The sequence below is a fragment of the Petromyzon marinus genome, chromosome 40, assembly GCF_048934315.1.
Source record: "Petromyzon marinus isolate PM22_M1 ecotype Great Lakes invasive population chromosome 40, UKy_Petmar_22M1.pri1.0, whole genome shotgun sequence".
NCBI lineage: Eukaryota > Metazoa > Chordata > Hyperoartia > Petromyzontiformes > Petromyzontidae > Petromyzon > Petromyzon marinus.
Window position 1 is genome coordinate 7,386,722 of NC_133706.1, and position 25,050 is coordinate 7,411,771.

Here is a 25,050-nt window from a genome sequence, read left to right on the forward strand (position 1 = left end):
ATGTTATAAATTGATTGGCATTTTAATAAGGGAAATAAGTATTTGACCCCTTTGTAAAACATGACTTAGTACTTGGTGGCAAAGCCCTTGTTGGCAATCACAGAGGTCAGACTTTTCTTGTAGTTGGCCACCAGGTTTGCACACATCTCAGGAGGGATTTTGTCCCACTCCTCTTTGCACATCTTCTTCAAGTCATTAAGGTTTCGAGGCTGACGTTTGGAAACTCAAACCTTCAGCTCCCTCCACAGATTTTCTATGGGATTAAGGTCCGGAGACTGGCTAAGCCACTCCAGGACCTTAATGTGCTTCTTCTTGAGCCACTCCTTTGTTGCCTTGGCCGTGTGTTTTGGGTCATTGTCATGCTGGAATACCCATTCACGACCCATTTTCAATGCCCTGGCTGAGGGAAAGAGGTTCTCACCCAAGATTTGACGGTACATGGCCCCGTCCATCGTCCCTTTGATGCGGTGAAGTTGTCCTGTCCCCTTAACAGAAAAAAAGACCCCCAAAGCATAATGTTTCCAACTCCATGTTTGACGGTGGGGATGGTGTTCTTGGGGTCATAGGCAGCATTCCTCCTCCTCCTCCAAACACGACGAGTTGAGTTGATGCCAAAGAGCTCCATTTTGGTCTCATCTGACCACAACACTTTGACAATTGATCATTGATAAGATCCTCCCGTGTAGTTCTGGGCTGATTCCTCACCATTCTCATGGTCATTGCAACTCCACGAGGTGAGATCTTGCATGGAGCCCCAGGCCGAGGAGATTGACAGTTCGTTTGTGTTTCTTCGATTTGCGAATAATCGCACCAACTGTTGTCACCTTCTCACCAAGCTGCTTGGCAATGGTCTTGTAGCCCATTCCAGCCTTGTGTAGGTCTACAATCTTGTCCCTGACATCCTTGGAGAGCTCTTTGGTCTTGGCCATGGTGGAGAGTTTGGAATCTGATTGATTGATTGTTTCTGTGGACAGGTGCCTTTTATACAGGTAACAAGCTGAGATTAGGAGCACTCCCTTTAAGAGTGTGCTCCTAATCTCAGCTCGTTACCTGTATGAAAGACACCTGGGAGCCAGAAATCTTTCTGATTGAGAGGGGGTCAAATACTTATTTCTCTCATTAAAATGCAAATCAATTTATAACATTTTTGACATGCGTTTTTCTGGATTTTGTTGTTGTTATTCTGTCTCTCACTGTTCATTAAAATTATAGACTGATCATTTCTTTGTCAGTGGGCAAACGTACAAAATCAGCAGGGGATCAAATGCTTGGTTCCCTCAATGTAGGTGGTGCTGGAGGAAGGATGAATGAAACGCAGCATAGCAGGTTCTAAATAAATTATTTTCAATCTCGATTTAAAAGTGCATAGTTCCAGTGGCTTCCTACTATCGGAAGGAAGAGCGATCCAGACAGCCGCGGAAGCGCATCTGAAAGTGTGACCGTCTTTGGTCAGTGCATCTTACCGTCTCAGTTTAAATTCCAAGCATGCACCTCTCCTAAGATGCAAGGTTAATTCATCGTAAAACGCTACTCGCGTGGTAAATTCCTCTGCAACGGAATTACAGCATCATTTGACACTTAAACAGGTCCCTGCAGGGTGGGCTGGTAGGACAAGTCTCTGCGCTGTCTATTGCTGATTTTACACCCAACAGCACGAGATTTAACTTCGTTAAAGTATTGAAAGGGGACGGACAGACGGACACATTAATCTATTGCAGGCTGGTACACTCAGTTTACAACTTCGTTCCTACCAGTATAACTCTTACACGTCAGGCTGCCTGCAGTGGTCTTGTAATTCCGTTTCGGTGAAATCACGAACAAAGACAAAGATCCTGAGTGTTGGGGCAAGTGCTGATAGCGAGCACCTATGAAGGCCAGAACGGCACACGAGGGGGTGGGTGGCCAGCACCACGCCCGGTCGCCTTTGTCTCCCCAGGTGGTGATGTTTTTTACACACCGCACCAGGTACTAATTTAAGTGCCGAGTCGACCTAGGGGAGGCCCAGGACCGGGTCGTCGGTTTCGTAGCGCAGCGCGCTAGCAGCTACACTGCCTCACCTCATCACTAAACACACACCTGCGCTGTAATGCAGATTCTGGCCCATCAATAGAAGCGCATCCACGTGCTGTTAGTGTTCTTGCTCTCGTTTCAACCCGAACAGCGGGAGTGCATCCGGGAGGACGTCCAACAGGCAGACGGAGCAATAAAATCATCTTGGGTGTACACAGGAGCAGTGGATTGTTACAATCACAAAATCATAAGAGAAATGGCTACGGCTTGGGGAGACCTTCATCCAGCAGTAGATTGATCATGGTAGATGGTTTCTGCACCAGGCATCGATGACGAATCTAAACATCAATGCTTACCGAGATGCTCAGATGAAATATATCGCAAAATAAATACATTTATATTACGCTTTAGCTTAGCTTGGATAGGGGCGTGTTCACTACAACAAGATCTACATTTTGTATTGAACACAAGCGCGTAACTAATAAAAAAAAACGACAGCATTTAGCGTGCAGTGACCATACCCGGCACAGACTATAATGACACACCTTAGCAAGAGCGGCATCACCGTGGCCACCCTTTCCAAGTAGTAGGAAAACAAAGAGATTGCCATCGATTCCCACGTCAGTGAGCACAGGGGCTTTAACGATATTTGGACGGGAATGCACTTGTAATTACCCATGCACGAGTTCCCGTGCTCCCAGGAGAACTGTGGCACATTTTTTTCCCCCGTAAAAATAAATGTTCGCTGGGCCCACTGGCCAACAGGGGTTGGTGGAGCTCTCAAAGACCCGGTCACTCAGTGTTCCGTATGTTGGCTTTCACCGCTTGGCGTCAGCAGAGCAAATAGGATGCTCACCGACTCCCTAAAGTAGTTTGCTAAAAAAACAATGAGTAGCATTGCTTTTAATAATTGAGCGAGATTTGGATGCTGCGTTTAAGACACCTGACGATTAAATTTGTTTGTGCCAGTTGGGAGTCAGTAGAGCAAATTGGATGCTCAGACGTTACCTGTGCACTGGAGTGAATAATCCTCTCGAATATAGAAGCCACTGGAAGCTCTGCACTTTGAAATCTAGGCTGAAAATTAATTTTATTGGAACTGCGTTTTTACGTTTTATTTGTTGTCCTTCCCCCTGCACCTACGATTAGCACGGCTGGCTATGTACGTTGCGAAAGGCCAACATACATACGAATGTCTGGGGCTTCTTTACGCACTCCCGATGTCCTCTTCCACTCAAAATTCATACTCGAAGAATGGAATTGGCTACTCGTTTCAAAGCAGGATCTTTCTTTAAAAAAAAAAAACAACAACATCCACAAGCGTGTGAATTAACGATTTCCCCGATTCGATATGACCACTTATATATATAATAACGCGTTGCGGCACAGAGCAAGCAGTGAAGTATTCTTTCGATGTGCAACGAGCACCGTGATTGTACCGAGCCTTGTGCAGAATCTCCAACATTTCACGTCAACGCCCTGGGAAACTTGTTTAGGAGGTTTTGGTTTCACCTCATTAGGAGCAGGGTCAACCGACAGGTCAATAATGCTTGAAGTTTCGTGCTAAACGCACGAATACGTCCTTTCTCATCAATGGACCATGCACTGTTGGCTTCCGCGGAGTGTGACGCTGAAGCTGATAAAAAGCAAGCGAAGCCCGTTACCGATAATTATTTAGCGGCTTACACAGAGAGCATCCGTATAATTGAAGTCTTCATAAATCAATACACTGACAAAGGAGATGTTAAACATCACAACATTCAGCACAATATATTAATATATATATTAAACAGTGGCCAATATCGCGGACAAGGAAGATTTGTGGTTTTAAACAAGCACAATTCTTTTTTTAAATGCCAGCATAATAATTTAATGCTGTCATTAACAACAGTAGTATAATGCACGGTTGTACATCAAGGAATATTGAGCACGTGGTCACTTGGGATTATAAATCACAATTTATAGGATATGCAGGAAAGTCTCCAGCAGCACTCGATGTCCAGAGAAGCTTGGTGTGGCTTCTTTGGCTTTAACCCCCCGTCTCGCCAATAACCCTCCAAAAAAATGCATCCCAAGTGCGCTGTTGCCATCATGTGACGAGATGAAGTGTCCATTCACAAGCCTCGCAAGGCGCGCGTCACCCCGTGTTAAGAAGATATCGCCTTGTGCAGGATAGTCCACCAACATCAACGACGAGGGTTGTAGAGAGAGAGAGAGGGAAGGGAATGGATGCTTTGCCTTTTGACATCATCCTCGATAGCACGATCAAGAAGAACATTTGGCGAAGCGGATGGGGGTGGGGGGGGGCGAAGAAAAAACAAACGTGGTAAACAAAAGTGTGGAAATAGCACAACAGTGATGTCGCTACTAGAAGCGTATCCGAAATTCGGGGTAGATTGCCCCAGATACACAGCCTTGGATGCGTGTAGCTTACACAATGAGTCGTTTGCGTCATCCTTTTGAAAAAAAATAAGCCGTTTTTTTTTTAACTGAAATACAGAAAAGTGAAACGAACATGAATCCAGGCTTAAAATAAGAAATTTAAATTACAAAAAGACAAAAAAGTGAACTACACCATAAGCAACTGCATTTGTCTGTATAGGAATCACTCCCAGTCACGGACCAAGAGTAATGTTTGGTTGTAGAGCCAAGTATATTTTTTCCCTTCTTCAGACTCATGCTACAAAAGAAGTGGGGCCTAGTGAACTCCAAAAACAGGGCAATTTCGCCACAATTATTCCTAACCACTCAAAGAGGCACATGCCAGCCATGTTCTGTTCTACAGTGTCTCACAAACCAGGGCAGACTCGCATTAACGCTAATGCAGCACCTTTAACATGGCAGCGTTCCGGATTATTACCTCCAGCGACCTGTCCAGCCGTCCAGCCAGCCAAGACGCCATCCTAGCAAACTCCAGCACCACGACTCACGGCACCACGCACACGACCACCGCTCTCGTTCCTCCTCTCCCTCCGTCGGCTCCTTCCGGCCACTTTATATCGAGCGGCTGAGACAGTTACTCACGGAGCACCCGTGGGACAACTCTTGCTGAATTCCAGAAATCTGGAGAGCATTACTCAGACCTGTAAATAATGACAAAACCACAATCATAACAGAATAATAGTGCAGGCCAGGTTAAAGTATTGTCAATAATTGTATAATCAGCCCCCTTCCGCCCCAGCCCGATTATGAATGCCATTAAAATGAGTATGTATGTTTTTAAACGGCGTATTAAAACATAACTTTTTTAGATGGGCTTTTAATTAGGATGCCCTGATTGTGTTATTATAATTCTTTTTTTAATTATACTTTTAGTTCGTTATAATGTTACGTCTTTTTAACGTATTAATCTTATTGTTGTTTAAATTGTGTAAGTCGCTATTAATGTGTCTTGTAAATCACTTTGTATTCCATTTTACGCACGAATTGTGCTATAAAAGTAAAGTTTGATTTGATTGGATGCACCGATTGCCAATCAGACTTTCCCACAGAAGCCTCTGTGGGATTTCCAAGAGGCAGAAAAAGGCCGTGCGCTTTACAACAATAGCTTGATGCCCTTTGGTAATCAACAATAGAACGAGTTGTGCTGGCCGGCCTGGCACCGTGAAACAGGTGACCCACCCTATGACAACAACCGATGACAATTGACCGAGGGGGTCCTAATAACAATAATGATCCAAAATAACAAATGTCACTATTCTAATGCAGGTTATACACCATTATAAATTGTCTTCCCATTTCGCTAAATATTTTAAGTGAGAGCGGAGAACAGTTTAGCAGAATGAAGAAAGATCCACGTTCACTTGGGGAAAAAAAATACGAATAACTGGGAGACAGGGAGACATATCATACCATTTAACAGGCATCTTCTCATAATAATAATACAAATGTTGCCAGTTAAAATGTTCTTCAATTTGTCCACCCAGCAATATAAATGGGTTCACCGCGGATGTTTTTTCTGTATGTATGTTGAACTTCTTTCGCACCCAACGGAGCCAACCGTGCTCATCGGAGATGGATGATCTTGCTGGTCCCGTGTGGTGGTGGGGTAAAGTGCCGGTGTCATCTCTTCCAAGACGCCTGGTCAGCGTGGTAGGGTACACCAAATGCATTGTAGAGGAGATCGCTACAACAGTGGTGTGAGCAGGACATGTCAGGGCTCCGCCTTGACCTTTTCAGTAATAAATACATCAAAGCCTGCCACCTTGTTTGATGGTGGCATTACGTACGACTTTTTCAACAACAGCAAGGTCGCAAACATACTAATGGTTTAAGACTGCCACGCGTTATGAGACTCGTAAAATCATTGCGGACAAATTAAGAGTTACGAGGAACTGGAAGCATTAAAATTATGTCGCGCGAGAGTGCAGGGGCATGATACATGCGGAGGTCACAACCGGGAGCTAAGAGGACATTCTGCTGTTAAGAGAAACAGCCTGTGAAATGAACATGTAATCAGAGAGCCAGATTCTATGGCTAATAGGGCTGAACGGATCATGATTTGGCTTTAACCAGCAAAGCTTCACGGGGGATTTGCTGCCAGTGGCTGCAACTCATCCTGACGTTCAGTCTTTGCATTTGAATAGCACCACCACGGCCAGCGTGCTGCCCGACTGAAACATGTACATCATCATCATCATCGTCACTAGCCATGGTAAATCCACTGCTGGATGAAGGCGTCTCCATGCCATGTTTGTCGTGGCGGTTATTTGGACATACTTCACCACGCAGGTCAGTGTGAATTGGTACAGGGCGGGTAACTGAACCGCTGCTCCGCAACAAATTTGATTTTGCACTTGAATGCAACCGGCATGGAGATGGAGCTTTGTGATCAGTTCACGCGCAGGAGTGAGATGAATTGTGGCAGAGCAGAACTGTGAGGAATGCAGTGCGGAGGGGGCCTTTACTCAGCAGCGGATTGACAAATGGAGAATCGTTACTTTAAATCGCATGCGCAATTATACACACACAAAATGAAAGATAAGGAGACTCTTCCTAGAGCTGAACAACGTGGAGGATTAGATGTGAAAAGTGCATGTAAACACAACTCAGCTTTTGCGTGGCGTTTCAGATGTAACATTGAAAAGTCACAAATATCCAAGTCACCGATATTCAAGTGTCACTGTTAATTGTGTTATCTCATGATTAATACACGAACGCTGGGGTGATTTATCAGCCAACCATTGTCCTTCTTATTTACTAGGGGTGCCACGGTGGCGAGATGTTATCTACCTCGTCTAGTATGCAGGAGGTCCTGGATTCGATCCCGACCCTGACGCCTGCATATTTGGAGTTTGCGTGTTCAACCCCTGGTCACGTGGATTTTTTCTCTGGGTCCTCCGGGTTTCTCCTCCGCATTTGGAATCAACGTGCATTGAGAGTATTTCGCTGCTATAAAATGTCCATGCCATAAGCCACTTCATTGAGCTATCATTTGTGGCTAGGTGGCGTCTGGAAAAAAAGAGCCATATATCTCAGTGGGTCTTACTTTTGGTATAAACAAAAAAGATCGTTTCGTTTATTTTAATAGTTTGAAAATAGCAACATGGCTACGATTGTACGTTTTAATGCTGTCTGCCATTCCACCGCATCTGGGGCGGTAACTGAGACGGAGTCTGCTTATTCCACCAGAATATGCGCCATTTAGTGGGCAGTCATCAGTGATGCATCTCATTGCATTCACAATTTGGTGAGTCCCTTGACCTACCACTTATGGAGGAAATATGCAGCCATCATGTCCCTGTGATATCTGTTCAGTACCGTATCTTGTTGCCGGAAACCTTTTCCACCTATGAATGTGAACTTAAATAAGTTAATGGGGTTTTTCTTTAAATCAGAGAGTACCGGAGCAGAAGTTCAATAGAAATCCAATAAAACGGAACTAAATGAGTGTGTGAATGACAACGGTACTTAAACTGCTAAAGCATTATCAAATTAGGTTCCCAGAGCACTGCCAATGTTGATTCTGGTATTTTATGCGTGTGTGTAAATAATGATACAGGAGCAGTTAGCGGGAGCAAGCAGTGCAGCAGAGGGAAGTGCACCTTGCGACGAGTTATAAATTCAGCTGAAATCAGTGGTGAGTGATATCTGACCCAGTGGACTCATCCTGCACCCCGAGACTCTCACCACTGTTCACCAACCCGCAGTGACCAGTGTGGTGAAGTGTGGTCAAACAACTTGCACAACCGACGTAACAATTGGAGGCGTTCATCCAGCAGTGATTGAACAAAAGGGCAGACAATTATCATTCATTGTTATGAACAAATTATATTGATTAAATATCGGGAAACACTGATGTGCTCTAATGGTTAGCACACTGGACTCCAATCAAACATTTGGTCACCTGGCATGGCAGTTGAAAAATGGAGCAAAGATGCTAAATATTTCCCACCGCTCACACCCCCCGCCCCCCCCCCCCCCCATAGATATGTCCTTCTATCAGTATAAATAGATACACCACAGTTAGTCAATGGACAGGTCACGTGCTCTAGTGGAGGCCCTTTCACCAGCAGCGGTGGGTGCAGCGGTTGCAGGGCTGCACCTTTACCTCGGCTTACACCTTTACCTTGCCTTTTCCCAAGATTGATAATTGATGATGCGATTTGAACGTTATATACTTTGTTTATTTGAGGGCGCCACGGTGGTTGTGACGTTATCTCCGTTGCTTTGGAGTTTGCGAGTTCTCCCAGTGATTGCATGGGTTCTTTTTTTCCTCCGGGTCCTGCAGATTTTCCCTCCACATTTACCAACACGCATTGGGATGATTTAGATTATGCTGCTGCTATATATGTGTCAAAATGATAAGCCACTTTAAATTTTGATTTAAAGCTTTCGTGACTGCAGTAATTCATATTCTTAGCTCTTACGTTTGGCTGTTACTATGCAAACCGACACACCTGATGACGACCGTTTGTGTTATGGTCGAAACGTCGTGAGAATTTTTATTGTTTTATATATATTATTATTTTATTGTTTCCCTTCAACGTGACTTTACCGAAAGAGCTAAGAATAAGATAAGCCACTTTGTTGAGCTATCATTTGTAGCCAGGTCGCTTCTGAAATATATGTTCATACCGCAGTGGGCTTTGCCTGGTAGGATGGAGATGGTTTTAGTTGAATTTGTATGTTTTTGCGTGATTTGTTTGCCTCTCGTACTTTGCACTACTGTCGTGTTTTAGTTGATGACGAGAAAGAAGCTATCATCGGTAGGTAGAGGGAGGAGAAATACATTTATTGTGCCTGGGCCTGAACAGGGCCAGAGGAACGAACGCCAAATACACAGGGCATCAGAGGAGAGAGAGAAACCTGCGACTTAAGCGAAGGTTTAACTTGGACACAATAGCTTGGTTGTTGGAGTGGAGAGTCCGTGGAGGGAAGGAGTAGAGTGAGATGAGAAGGGAGAGGTAGGAGAGTGCGTGTAAAGAAGTAGAGTGGGATGAGAGGGGAGAGGTAGGAGAGTGCGTCAATGGAAGTAGAGTGGGATGAGAGGGGAGAGGTAGCAGAGTGCGTCAATGAAAGTAGAGTGGGATGAGAGGGGAGAGGTAGGAGAGTGCGTGTAAGGAAGTAGAGTAGGATGAGAGGGGAGAGATAGGAGAGTGCGTGAATGGGAGTAGAGTGAGATGAGAGGGGAGAGGTAGGAGAGTGCGTGAAGGGAAGTAGAGTAGGATGAGAGGGGAGAGGTAGGAGAGTGCGTGAAGGGAAGCAGTCGAGTGAGACCAGAAGTACCGGTAGGGGTGGAAGATCTTGAAGATGATGAAAGTGATCTTGAATTATAGTCTATTTTAAAAAAAATTCTACTCACAATGTTCTGCTGATAATGTTTTTATTCTACTAAAATACCGGGCCCTCTCATATAAATCTGCAATTGCCTCCACTAGCTCAGAGCGACCAATGAAGACGAGCGTAGTACCTTGCTTGTTTGAGAACGGGGACATCCAGACACACTTACGTTTGGCTGTGACTATTCAAAAAGGAATTATTACGACTATGTACGTGCTGACAGGAAAATAAAAAAGTAAATTTCAAAGGACATCTATTGTGAAAAGTATGCGGGCAACACTTTTTATCACTGCATATATTTCTTCCAGTCGTACATACGTGAAAAGGTGAAACGTTTGTGCGTGTGTGTGTGTCTTGTGGGGAGCGATAGTGTAGCGGTTAGTGCGCTGCGCTATGAACCTGGCGACTCGGGTTCGATTCCCGCTCACGGCCAACACCAGTGACGATTATCTGAGCCGGTCCCGGGCCTCCCCTAGGTCGGCTCAGCCTCAAATGAGTACCTGGTGCGGTGTGTAAACATTGCCACTAGGGAGACAAAGGCGGTCGGGCATGGTGCTGGCCACCCACCCTCTCGTGTACCGTTCCGGCCTTCATAGGTGCTCGCTAACAGCACTTACCCCTACAGTTTGTCAAGGCTATATGGGGGATCTTTGTCTTTTGTCTGAGTTAAGGCACAATGCGCGCCTCCATCTCTCTATTTGGACGGTACACAAAAGAGAGAGGGCAGAGACAACGCAGCCGCAGGTTAATGCATCTTCGTATTGGGAGAACTGTCCACGTGCACCTGCCTATTACCATCCCACGGAATAGCCAAGTGGCATCCAAAATAAATGAGCGAATGTTGAATAGGCACACGTGGAAGCTCGCTACGTGATTATTATTTTTTTGTTACTATGACTATGTTTTTTTTTTCTCTAGGTAAGGCCCACTGAGCTATATAGCTATTTTTTTAGAAGCGACGTGACCACAAAATGACACCTCAACGATGTGGCTTATCACGTGGAAATATTTAGCACCCTGATACTCTAAATGCATGTTTATTAATAAATGTGGAGGGAAACAGTCAAGGACTCACAGAAAAATCCACGCAATCACTTAGAGAGAGAGATGTAAACTCAAAATATACAGGCGTCAGGGTCGGGATTGACCCTATGGCCTCCTGCATACCAGGCGATGGAGTTAACATCTCATAGCCACCACGGTGCCCTTGGTTGTGGTTTGCGTAGTCCCGCGAAGCTTTTACACATTCTCAAAGCTTTGCGGAGGCTCTTCCCTACAGAATATATCCCGGTGTAGAGCATTAATGAAAATTAGCTTCCACGACAAATAACGGGACATCGTGCCGGTCAATTACACGTCTTGCGCGACACTAAAAACATTCTGAGCTGGTGAGTCAGACACTGCATCTGTACCGAAAATAAATAAATAAAATAGTTTCTGATGGTTTGAAATCGATGAGACGATTACGGTGCAAAATAAAAAAAACCATGCCAGCCCCATAAATTGGACCCTCACGCACTTTAAATGGATTGCGCCTATCTATAGCCCGCGAAATAGCACCGCAACACAGAGATAACGCAATGGACCGGGGGGGGGGGGGGTGGGGAGGTGGTGTGGGGGTGTGGGGGGGCTTGGGGGCGGGGTTGTTATTTGACAATAACTTGCTGTGTTCGCCAACTTGGCTGTGTTCGCTCCAGCGCTGTCCTCCAGACAGTCTCGTCCTTTCACCTGATGAAGGCCACTTGTGTTGTGGCCGAAACGTCGTGAGAATTTTATTGTGTTATTTTATTTTATCAATTTATTATTTTATTCTCATTCTACGTGACTTTTCCGAAAGAACCAAGGAAGTTGGACCATTGTCTCAACTGCTGCCCATCCGGACTGGGAAACCACAATCGACCTCTAAGGTTTACAAATTAAACGAGCGAAACCATGACATCACAACGGCATCCCTCCAATTAGAGGATACGGATTGGCTGATTGGTATTGAACTATTAACCCGGGCAGGGTGTCCTTAAACACGTGCAAGCCGTGCATTTAACACCGTAAGTATGATCATCGGTGTCAGAGCTGCACGTTATTATGAGGATGACATGCGAACGCCTGTTGATTGATGCACTTAAATGGTAGCAGTGATCTGCTTAAAAAATTGCCCTTGCGGTAATTAATGGCTCGGAACAATGTAGTGATTAATTACCGAAGCTTTCAACAGAAGGTGTGTACGGGATTAACTGCATTTTTTGGCAAATGCTATGGTTAGGCAAACAGGACGAATGATAATCACGAGGCTAAAATAATATCAAATAAATATTAAATGTAGATTTGAAGCTTTCGTGATTGCAAGGATTCATACTCTTTGGTTTTATTTGGTAAAGTCACATAGGGAAAATAAAGTAAAAGAAAAGAAAACAATTAAATCACGACGTTTCCGAGGCAACACAAGCTTCCGTCTTCAGGTGGAACAGTCACAGCAGAAAATCTGTGTTGAGTACACAGCTCTGAGACAATCGGGTTTATATATAGGTTAAGGGGGGGGGGGAGGAGTCAGAAAGGGGCGTGGGTGGGTGGGAGGGCTGAGTCAAGCCGCCTTTTGTTAAGCTGCAGGGGGTTCGGGTGGAAGGCTGTGGTGGACTGCCAACACATGCGGAAAAAAACATCTAAAGTTTGTGCAACCACCACTGAGAATTGCTGTACAATTAAAAGGCAGCTAACGTTTGACTTGATTTATAACATCTTTCCAATGGTTGCTTAATTTGAAACCATCCTCTCGGTTGAAGCTGTGTCTGTGTTTGTATATCTGGATGGCCTCGTGGACAAATCTCTGATAATAACCGGTAGGTTTGCAGAGTACCTTGGTATTGGAGAAAACAATATCAGGATCACCCACAGCGTTGTAACAGTGATCAGCCACGGCAGAAGAATTCGTTCTGTCGTGTTTTAAATCTGATTTGTGCTCGCGAAATCGGTCAGAGATATGTCGCTTCGTCTCCCCGATATAGCAGTGACCGCAGGTAAAACTCAATTTGAAAACACCGGGGTACTGTAAGTCAGGAATAACATCCTTTACGGATCGGATCAGATCACGGATTTTGTGTACTGTGTTGAACCGGACCTGGATCTTGTGTTTGTTTAGAATTTTGGAAATCTTTTTAGTAACGCCTGCTATGTATGGTAACGTGATGATTTTGATCGGGGTGTCAAATGGCAAATGGTTGTTTCTGTATGATGGGAGAAACAGCTTGGCGGATGGTAAGGTCAGAGTAACCGTTCATCTTGAGGGCCAGATGTACATGTTTTAATTCACTGGTCAGGTGGTGTTGGTCAGAAATGCAATGAGCCCTATGGTATAACGTTTTGATGAGATAATTCTTCTGAGTCGGGTGGTGGTGGGAATCAGGTTTCAAGTAGGAGTCTGTGTGGGTGGGCTTCCTGTAAACAGAATGTCCCAAAGAGCCATCAGACCTTCTCTCAAACAGAACATCCAAGAATGGCAGCTTGCCATCTTTCTCCACTTCCATGGTGAATTTGATGGAAGGGTGTCTGGAATTGATGTGGTCTAGGAAAATGTTCAAAGCTGGGAGACCATGTGGCCAAATGACGAAAGTGTCATCCACATATCTCTTCCACAGGGAAGGACTGAGGGTGGATGTCTGGATGGCGTCTGATTCAAATTGCTCCATGAAAACATTGGCTATCACTGGTGATAAGGGGGGACCCATGGGGGTACCCTCATTTTGTTTGTAGAAGGTGCCATTCCAAGTAAAGTAGGTGTTGGTGAGGCAGTGCTTAACCAACGCAGGTACATCGGGGTCTAGTCCATGTTGGACCAGATCTTCGATTATTGTAATGGTATCAGGTACTGGGACCTTGGTGAACAGATAGACCACATCAAAGCTGACGAATAAAACCAAAGAGTATAAATATTAAATGCTCCCAAATACAACTGTCAACAGTAGCAGAACACGCGTGCCAAAAAGGCCACTCACTTGATAATGTTGAAGTTCTGTGCAAAACTAGCTACTACTGGCCAGGACTAATTAAATGATCTATCGAAATTGAAAGAAATAAAATGTATTTTAACCGGTCGGATAGCTACCGACTTAGTGCTGCGTGGAAGCGACCCATCAAATGATGCATTATTTAAATGCATGCCTATACAGGTCACCATACTTCAATATGGATTACCGTTGGTAGGGCTATTTTAACGCACACAATGGACAGGATGGACAAGATCAATGGGCTCGCATAATGCGCCTGCATAATGTACGTTGACTCATTAATCCCCCCCCCCCCCCCCCCCACTTTTCGCAAGAACGCAGAAGCGTGGTCACCACATCTACGCCTCTATATAAGGAATTAAACAGGTGGACTTCTACACAAATCTGGCTGTCGCATGATAAAGCTAGTTGTAATTACTAGCGAAACGTCGTACTCAGATTGCAAATGTTGCGGCTTATCTCTCTAACACACCGGTGTAGTGCTGTACTAGTGACGAATTGGCATGCTCTGTTTACGTGACAACCCTTACGAGTTGGCTGTGTCGGGTGGTAGCGGGTTTCACGACACATTTATATATTTACGCGATCTAACCCAAAACCTCTATTATGGATATTTAGTTGCTATACATTTCTACACGATAAGCCACTTCGTTGAGCAATCATTTGTGGCCATGTCACTTCTGAAAAAGAGCTACATAGCACAGTGGGCCTTCCCTGTTAAAATGAAAAAAAAAAGGTTTTATTTTTTCATTTCTGCAACAAGTTCACATTGATTCCATGCTCTAAAGTGGGAGTGCAGCCAGCACTTTGTGCTCTGAACTCGACCGACTTTAGTTCGATTCCCAGGCTAACATAGTCAACACGAGTCCCGTACCTCCCCCTTCATGAACTCGCAACTGATGAGTGTGGTGAAGTATGGTCAAACAACCCCCATGACCGACACAGTGGGGGGAGGCCTTCATTCAACCGTGGATTGACAAACGACTCTTAATTTATTCACGACATGTCTCTTCTTATCTGTGTTGTTATTATTATTTACCACGCTGGTCATTGCGGGTTGGTGAGAAGGGGGCCATAAATGGTTGCAGATGTCCCTTGCCACTCGTGAGCCTTGGCTGGGATTCAAACTCAGCTTGCCAGGTGCATAACGCAGTGCGATGATTATCACAGTTATAGTGTTCAGCTAGTCTTGGGATATCTTTGGCTTACGAGCATATCATTAGGCTTAAGCTTAATTTCTTTGATTATAATACATCTTTTGTACCAGATATTAATTTCTGTATGTTATGTACCGTACCAAATCTGACTCGGATGTTTTGTTTTTCCAAACATCTGGCTAGTTTATCAGTTGCTCCCGCAATGTACAGTATTTTGATCGTTTTAATTACTTGGGCAGTTTCAATGCTCGCGTTATTTGATTTGGTCTTGGCATTCCTGTTGATTTGTGCATCATTGTAACCGTTCATTTGCAGCGCTTCTTTAACATGTTTAATTTCACTTCTCAAACTGTCACCGTCTGACACTTTCTTAGCCCGATGAATGAGCGCCTTGATAAGAGAATATTTCTTTGCGGGGTGATGGTGTGACTGCAATCAGATATGCGTCAGTATGCATTTTCTTTCGGTAAACGCTGTGTGTTATTTTACCCTTTGGACCCCGTCCGAGCAGAATATCCAGAAATGGTAAAGTTCTGTCAGCTTCCACTTCCATGGTGAACTGGATGAATGGGTTTTGCGAGTGGAGATGATTTAGAAATTCGTTAAGTGTATCATTGCCGTGTGGTCAGACCACCAATGTGTCATCCACATATCTAAACCAAGCAGAGGGTTTAAGTGTGCTTGAAGGTATTGCTTTTGTAATAGAAGTCACCTTTCAACAAGAAATAGGTGTTCTTTTGACAGTGTTCAGCTAGTCTTGGGATATATTTTGGCTAAACCTTTGTTCGTTACCAGAGTGTCGAGTAATTTAATGGACTCTTTGACCGGAACCCTCGCGAATAGAGAATTCACATTAAAACTTACGAGAATGTCACTCGTGTTAAGCGTAGTATCTTTAATTACATTGACTCTAAAGGCATGTTTATTTATGTGGAGGGAAAAACCGGAGAAGCCGAAAAAAATCCACGCGACCATGTGGAAGACACGGAAACTCCAAATATACAGCAGGCGTCAGGATCGCGATCGAACCCACGCCCTCGTTTATACCAATCGAGGTAGTTAACATCTTTCCACCGTGGCTCCCAGGTATCGTATGGCTTTCTAAAAAGTATAGATTTTTCTTTTATCTCAAAAAACTTCTCGCAAGATTTAAAAGATGACCCTCTTCGCTAAATTAATGCAAAATATGTAGCATAGCGATTCATCCATTTCTTTTAACTTACAAACTGCTTTGTTCAAGCGTCTAGACATTTTCATTGAGCTATCAAACTCGGGAGGTTGAAACCCATTTCGTTAGCCCCACAATTATTCACCCGCATTGCAAATGTTAACGGTCAGCATCACTCAATGCATCATTTTTGCATTTTACGAGATAGTTAAGACAGTTTGGCCATCTATCAGACCGAGAATGGGAATTTGTCCTAATATCTTTGAATTACTCCCAGCACGTAACCAGAGATGGTAAATTACACCTGACTTAGTCCAAAGAGACTTAAAACAATTCTGCCTGAAGGGGGTGTAATAATAATTGTGGGGCCCTGTAGCACCGATACTGGGCTGCCCTTCACGAAGTTTATTTTCCACCCCTCCGTTCTGCGATCGGCGTATTGTACCAGGGCTTGCGTTGAGTTGCAATAAAAAAATATAATGATTTGGTTCAATAAGCACATTTGACGCGTAATGATGTTGGTCACAGCGCTCGGGACAGTCCCTGAGGAGGAAGACGATTCGGCTGGGGTAGGTGTTGAGGTGTGAGTAAGCGTGCTCATGGTTGGAGAGTTGCGAGTTCAAACTCTTGACAAACTTCACCATCATCAATCATCGCCATCGTCGTCATCGTGATTCAATCATTCGCGATTGACCTTTGGGTCTGATCGCCTTGTGTGTTAACATCTTTGTCGTACACCCTCCTCCACCCAGCCAACGAATAAATATGTTACGTGAGACAAACGCGGCCAACTACGTGCAGCACACCGGTGTGCTGGAGAGCGATCCACGCACGTATACCGAATTGGGTACGACAATGGCCAGAATTGTGATACAATAACTCACCATCATCAATTGAGAATCCTTATCAATCATGATCAGCATCCCCATTATGTATGTCAACAATCAGAATTACCTCTCCTGGTCCTATATCCTCGTGTTATTAGAAACACATTTTCATATCAAGTAAAATTAAAGAAGTAACATTTCACGTCAGCAAGTTTACTTTACCATTATCATCATCATCATCCATTTATCCTCATTATCATTGTCATCATCCATCAATCATCGTAATTTTCATCATCATCATCATCATCCTAATTGTGTTTCTATAATTCCATAATTATCTTAATCTCTATACATCATTATCGATGTCCATACACCGTCATAATCGTTATCAATCATCACCAACAGTGGTACCCATATGGATATACTGCTCCTGCCATGGTAACATGGAGTTTTCGCGACAGACTGAGGCCAGCCAATAAAAATGAATATTGCTGCAATGCTTGTGTAGGGCAGGCAAGCTATTTCCCTTTGTTATATTACCCCAACAGCACCTTACTGACGTGAAAATGAGATTTCCAATTGTATTCGGTATAAATGTATGTTTCCAATGACACAGGAATATAGGATAAGGAGATTTAATTTCGAAAAAATAATCAGCCGCTGAAATGCAACATAGTCCTGTCTTGTGTATTTTCAAATTGGTTGCAGGCTTTGCATTGTGATGTATGTGAATTTGTACACTCCGCCGTCCATTAACCCAAGGTGCTGACACTATCATTTCTCACGTTTAATTAGTGGAGTGAGATGAGTGGGAAGAGGCAAGAGAGCGCGTGGTTGGGAGTATAGTGGGGTGAGATAGGAGAATGCGTGGAAGAGGGTAAAGTGAGGCGATAGAGGAGAGGTAAGAGATTTTGTGAAAGGTTGTAGAACGAGTAGGATTTATGGGGAGAGGTGCGAATGGGTATGGAGGGGAGTAGAGTGAGATGGAAGCGGAGAGGTCGGCAGGGGCAAGTCCATGGAGGATCTTGAAGATGGTGAGGTTGATCTTGAATCATGTTTTTTTTCTCTATTAATATCCTAAGCCCTGTCATATGCATGTGAAATTGTCAAAAATATTTCAGGGCAGCCACTTTAAATGAACATTTTACCTTGGCCATTTGACTGGTACAACATACTCACCGATTTTTCTTTACTTTGAGTATATAAAATGAAGTGCTCTACAACTATATGTGTATCACAACTTGTAAGGACTTCAACCGCTGCAGGGGTGGGGGAATAATTTATCGTGTAATCGAAAGAGCATGTGCAGAGAAAGGGACGCGAATCAGAATCATTTGCACGCTTGGCCGGGCATTTAGAAAGCTCGGAGTGGCCGGCTAACAGATTCCAACGCACCATCGGCCACCAAGTCACTGGCACGCCGAGACATCATAAAATAAACATGCCATCTGCTGATCTGCCTGGGCATCAGAGAGCCCGGGATATTGTCCACAACACATCGACCGAATGTCATTGCGCTGCGAGCCCCGTTGGCTACATTTGGATAAAGGCCCATTCGTCAAATCAATATTTTTTGAATGTATGCAAAGAATAAATAGCAATCGGTTCAACCGGAGGTTTGTTTGGCAGCGTAGTTGCAGTGCATTGGTGGGGGGCGGGTCTAAAACCACAAATGTAAAGGTACAGCCCTCTAACTTGCGAGCTGGTGTGGAAGGGCCCCCTTAGTAAGAGAGAGAGAGAGAGCACTAGAGAGTCACTCTGGAACACATCCTGCTGCTCTCTTATAACGCGGTAGGTGTTGCATTCCTCGAGAACACTGCATTATGGAGAAATCTCGTTATGAAAGTTAACATACGATGTAGAACAAAGCACAGTCCGAGAAAAACACGTGGAACACGTACGCAGGCCGAACAACGACTGAGGTGGGTGGGTAGCATCTAGAAGCATCCAGCAGCATCCCGCCTTGCGCGATGATGCTACTCCGAGGCGGCTGTACGACCGCTTATTCCTACTCGCGTACCTTTATTTCTGTTCACTCAGGCGCGTTATATCCAATTCACATCTGCTAATACAGGAATCGCGTTATATCCAAATCACGTTATGCAAACACGCAGCATTAGAGAACAGTTAGTAGCTTGCAATGAATACACGTGAGAGCAAGCCTATTTATTCATTTACTAAAACATGCTGCCAGCATGATATGTGACCAAGTGCATACTAGATACTACCATCGATATGTATGTTGAACCTCTTTCACACTGTACGTAGCCAACAGCGTTAATCGGAGGTGTGGGGGAAGGACAACAAACTAAACACAAAAAGCAGTTCTAAAGTAATGAGTTTTCAATACAGATTTAAAAGTGCATAGCTCCATTGGCTTCCAATTATTGGAAGGAAGAGCGTTCCAGATGGCCGCAGAAGCGCATCTGAAAGTGGGCGATGTGGTGACCGCCCTTGTTTGATAGCTTAAAGCCGCTGCGAGGATGACAGGAGTTCGCGTGACGGTTTACGCTCTTTGACGAGGACCGTAAGCCGTCACGCACAAAAATACTCAAGTGTAAAGGTGGTGCCGTGCAATTGCTTGCTCACACCACTGCTCACGGAAGATGCTCCGCTAGAGGGAGCTCTAGAGAGCTCCATCGGAAGCCCCCACAATTTATCCCACCACGTGCGACCAGCGGATCGACAAACTGCTTATTTTATTATACCGCTGGGTAAACAGAGATGAGGGAAGGATTTATGAATTTTGCACCATTCTTTGAACTGCTGTGCCGGGAGATGAAATCCTTGACCTATGAAGAAGTCCAATGCGCTACCCATGACACCATGGCAGAATTCCGACATTGGAACACATTGCCATTATTGCTCTGTGATCATGATTTCCTTCCAGATAATTATTGAAATAGACCCTTGCCCATGTGATTTTATGGTTCTGGTCGAGCAAGCCTAGAGGAGAGCCAGGCCATGCTCATGTTCCCATTTGCCGCTTGTGCTGTGAATCGTGAACAGGAATTTAACTCAGGTTGCTATTATCTCAGTGCAGCGTGCAATTCTCCTCTACACAACACAGCACAACGTCACATTTCCGACCCACTGGGGACTGCAATATCGGCAGATATATGAAAAGGTTTGATTTGTGAACAATGTTAAAGAATGACAGTTAGACCATGCACATATATTGCAAAGGCTGTGGGTGGTTAATTTATTGGGGTGGAAAAGTGGCGGTAGAATAAACCGACAGTAAGCTCTATGGTACAGTTTGGTTGGATAAAGGCTCCGGTTTGATCTGAATCTCAAGACGCTTTAACAAGCAGTGGGGGAGGCAAAGGAAATGCCTCACTAGCCATGGTTGCCATCGCGATTAATTTTTTTCACGTTATTTTCCGAGAGACAAAGATTGTGGGACTGCGGCCACCAAAAAGGGGAAAGGAAGATACGTGGCAGCGTGGCAAAACTCGGTGAGAATGAAGGCGCGTTCATAGACAGGGGCAGTCAATGACTGCAGGCAGAGCAGAATAGGAAGGTTTTGAGCAGTGGATGTGAACAATGGTAGAAGGTGCCGGGACAGTGGGTAGCAGCCAGCGATAATTCAACCTCCAGGAAGCGAGCAGCAGAGAAGGAGCGACCTCCCGCTGAGGGCAATTTGACCCCGGACTTTGACCGAAGTTTATTTTATTTATTTTAGCTGGAACTGAGGGTAACACGATGGGCAGGGAGAGGGGGGGGTGGGGGTGACATTAGAGGAGAAAGGCAATGGATACATGTGTAGTGGGTTCGACAGAGGTGCACACTCGAACCTGAAGGCAACACGTTTATTTCTTAACACATATAGTCACTCGACGGATGACGATCTAGGGTGGTGACCACCACGAGTAACTACATAAGCACAAGACGGGATAACACGCTGCCTGGTCCACAATGTCGTGCGCGAAGCCCGAAGACAGAGAACCGAAGATCGAGGTCTGAAGACCGAGGAGACGAAGCACGGTGGGTTGATTCCAGAAGACAGCCGTGATTGCTCTCGGGCCATCCCTCTTAAGCTGCCGAGCGTGGCCTTGCTCCGCCTCCAGCCACGCCCCCTTCTGGATCTTTCCAGAAGGATCCGGAGCCAGCATCACGTGTCCCTCAAGCCCCCTTTTGGGCCCACTTGGTACCCCGTGCCGGTCACGTGTCCTCTCGGGTTCACGCAGACGTCACGTTCTCGCCCGACCTCTCTCCCACTTTCACCCGAACTATGCCCCCTAGGGGCCCTTCCGTTCCATAATCATTTCGATGCTAGAGAGAAGCTCCACACATACAGTACCGCTCTTCTCTCGGTACTGGCGCTACACCACCGTGACTCTATAAATGCCACTACACATGTCCTGCCCAAATATTTTACCCTGAATTCCCCTTGTTAAAAAAGGAGAGATAAAAAAATCCAAACTTGTCCCCTTCGCTCACTCAACGCCGACCTCTTAGAGCCAGTTACCCTGTAAGTCGGCCAGTCGTCAAGGCATTAATCACACCTGTAAATGACAAAAATTCAGACATTGACACAAAAGGTGGGGCCCTAAATCTGAAGCACGGACAAGGGGTTGGGGCAGATGAAGGACGAGATTGGGACAGACATTTTTTTTCTCCCTCTCCGCCAACCTTGCATCTGCCACTTTTTAAACTGGGGGGTGCTGGGGGAAAACGGGGGACGGGAAGGCAGGGGAGGGAGATGGCAGTCATCAAATCTGACAGCCATAAAATTACCCCCCAACTGGCACCTCAAACATCTCGCTGAGGATTGTAACGGCCGTGACGTGATTATGTCCTGGTGTCAGGAGCTTGCCAGTCGGGACTAACGATGCATGCCGTGGATGGAGACACAATGGCCAGATATTCAAAAGCGGCTGGCTTGGAGTCCAAACATCTCCCAGTGTGGTGCGACCCATCTGGTCCCATTCCAAGCTCCCTTATTTCCAACTGCGAAGTCTTCAACTGATGTCCGTGCTCAGGGCTTAATTTCCCACCGAAATATTTTGCGGTTCTGGGCCGGTAGAATTGAAATATACATGTGGCAAGCAGCCAAAAGCCGCAGAGCCAAATCGCGAGAGATGTAGCAGATGTTACGTGCTGTGCTGGGTGTGGAGACGAAATGGAGGATTACAATGGTGCCTGAAGAATAACGTTTTTAATCGGTGCATGTTGCCAAATGTATGGATTATGGACGTGGCACAGTGACAAAGAAAACGGGTCAAAAACTGAAAATGGTGCAAATAGAGATCAGGGAGAAAAGTGTACGTACAAAACACACAGAGAACTCAACAACTCGTCAATAACACTGTGATCTTAAAATATATATACATAATACATAATCAGCGACGTTTTGGGTAATGACCCTTCTTCCTAGCACATAAACAGAGGCCAGAGAGATAGAGTGGAGAATCATAATAATAATAATGGTTGGTGACTGCACTTGACACCACGGAGCCGGATGAGAATACAATTATTTAAAAAATGTTGCAATGACTAAGTGTTTAAAGGGGCATAATGAGAGTTACCCAATGAGTAACAATTGAGTACCAGACAAACCAATCAATAATCAACATCATTAGAACAACAACAAAAAACGAATTAATAATGAAAGTAAAATAATAATAATAATACAATGCTGCTGGCACAATGCGTAGAGTTGGGGAAGGTGTGTGGCTGTAAGGATAAGCGAGGTGCACAATGTCCCCTGGCAGTGGAGACCTGGGCTAGATCACCGTATCAATAGGAGTTGAACAGCCATGGCTTTCTAAGGCAAATTACTTGCCGATGCCTCGGTGGTGGTGGTGGCGACGGCGGCAATGCACACAACACAATTCACGATGAATACACATAGCTGTCAAGCTATACGGTTTACACCGTATTCATGTACAGGGAAATTGAGTTTTCAAGTCCATACGGCGCACAGCCGTTTCAATAGGGGCAATTTTTTTTCGTCTATTTGTTTGTGTTTCTCTCTTGTGATGAGTCTTTGTAGGTCTGAATTGGTCTGAAATAAGGTAGGCGCCGATAAGAGGTTGACAGCTATGAATATAGAACCCGCAAAACCGAAACTTGACAGCTGAGCCGCTTTGACTTTTATCGTGAGCGTCGACTCACGTTTTAACTCATCACCTGCCGTGTGGGTTCACACAAGAGTTTGCTATTCAGGGGCATACGAACAACTCTCATCAAGTATTGCCCACTGCGTATTGTGGCCACGGCTTATGTGACTTTAGCGCCTAAGGGGCAGACAAAGATTCCCCCAGTAACCTTGACAGACTTTTTGGCCGCGTTCTTTTATCGAGCACCTACGAAGGCCGACACGGCACACGAGGTGGGCACACACACACACACTCTTCATGTTTCCAAAAATAGAATGCGACCACGTTTGCTGTGTACCTGAAAATCTCCCTCGAGACCAGGGTGGTGGCACAATTGTGGCTTTTCGCGGATGCAGTCAAGAAGCAGCCTGTGTATAATATTAAGACGGAATCATCGTGAGTTTATTTGTGGGGAACAATTTAAAACTATAAATAATTCGACAAAACGCCTCTTTCAATTATTGTAACGAAGATCTGTAACGTGACACGGAACGTTGCAGCTCACTGGGTTCTTCCTACTGAAATAAATACAATCTCTCTCGCTCTGCGTGTCTGCGCCAAACAAAAATGAATGATATATATATTTTTTATTGTACACGTCCCATCAGCCACACGGCCTTCTGGGAGTTAATCGCTTGATCTTAAAGACACTTGTAATCAAAATCACATTCACGCGTATGTATGCATACATTTGTAGTGTACTAATTCAAATACACTTTTAGGAGACACTCTCTCTTGTTTATTCCGGCCTTCACAGCCATAGGGGATAACTCCATACCGGGTCAGGACAGCCAACATGCTGCCAGACCCACAGCTCGAAGAGGCGAAGACCACGACGACCGCGGCAGCACGACGAGTTCCACTCCAGATGGCGGCAGCCCCGACTGTGAGTCGGAGCGTGGCCAGGCTCCGCTCTCGGCCCCGCACCGCTCTGGATCCTCCAGAAGGCTCCGTGCTTCGCCCACATGTCCAACTGGTAGAACGGGGCTGCTACCCCCAATCACACTGTCGACCAATCTCCCAGCGCCACGCGCTCCAGTGACTCATTCAATGTCACTACACATGTATGACGTCTCTATACGAATGATACGAATTCTGATGTGTGTTAGCACAATTGATTTGTAATCAATTTATATACAGATTGCAGGGCAAAGTGTGGCGTGGAAAGGTAGCTCAACTTGTCGTCTAAACTAGAGAAGCTCTAGTGGAGGCCCTTACACTAACAGTGGCATGAATAAGGAAATGCAGGCTGCACCTTTATCTTTACCTATGTTTCATACACGTGTGCATGTTTGTGTAGTACATAAGTGTATGTATGTTACGTAAGTGTAAATCTACAGTGTGTGTATGTGTGTGGATGAATATAGTTGGGACTGGTGGCATAGCAGTTAGTATGCTGTGCTACGAACCCGGTGACCTGAATTTGATCCCCGATCATATTCAACACCAGTGACGATTATTATTTTTTTGTATTTATTTTTTATTTTTTTCACCTACGTGACTTTACCGAAAGAACCAAAGAGTATGGATCCTTGCAGTCACGAAAACTTCAAATCTAGAATGACCAGTGACGATTATCTGAACCAGCCTTGGGTCTCACCTGTATCGACTCGGCTTCAGAAGGGGACCTGTTGCGATGTGTAATCGTCGCCACGAGGGAGACAAAGGTTGCCGGGCGTGGTGCTGGCCACCCATCCATGAATGTGCCGTGTCCGGCCTTCACAGGTGTTGGCTAAGAGCACAGTCTCTTGAGAGTATATGGGGCATGTTTATATGTGTATAGATGTTTTATATTCATACTCTTTGTTTTTTTTTGTAAAGTCACGTGACTTTACATAAAAAAAACAAAGAGTATGAATCGTTGCAGTCACGAAAGCCTCAAATCTAGAATGTTTTCTATTACTGCACACCCACACACAAATCACCAATATATTTTTATGACTAGAAAATTATTCATTTCGACAAATAAGTTTCGCGCAATTTGCACAGCTTAAATACTGCAAT

At 44.9% G+C, this 25,050-nt stretch overlaps 1 long non-coding RNA gene across 1 annotated transcript; it reads right to left on the reverse strand.

The window, feature by feature from the left end:
• Window positions 1–190: 190 nt before the first annotated feature.
• LOC142930525 (uncharacterized) lies at window positions 191–24,415 on the reverse strand. The gene is made up of 4 exons (XR_012946470.1): window positions 23,825–24,415; window positions 23,345–23,414; window positions 4,871–5,093; window positions 191–4,262 (listed from the first exon to the last, which is right to left on the reverse strand). It is a non-coding gene; the product is annotated as an uncharacterized LOC142930525 (long non-coding RNA).
• Window positions 24,416–25,050: the final 635 nt, after the last annotated feature.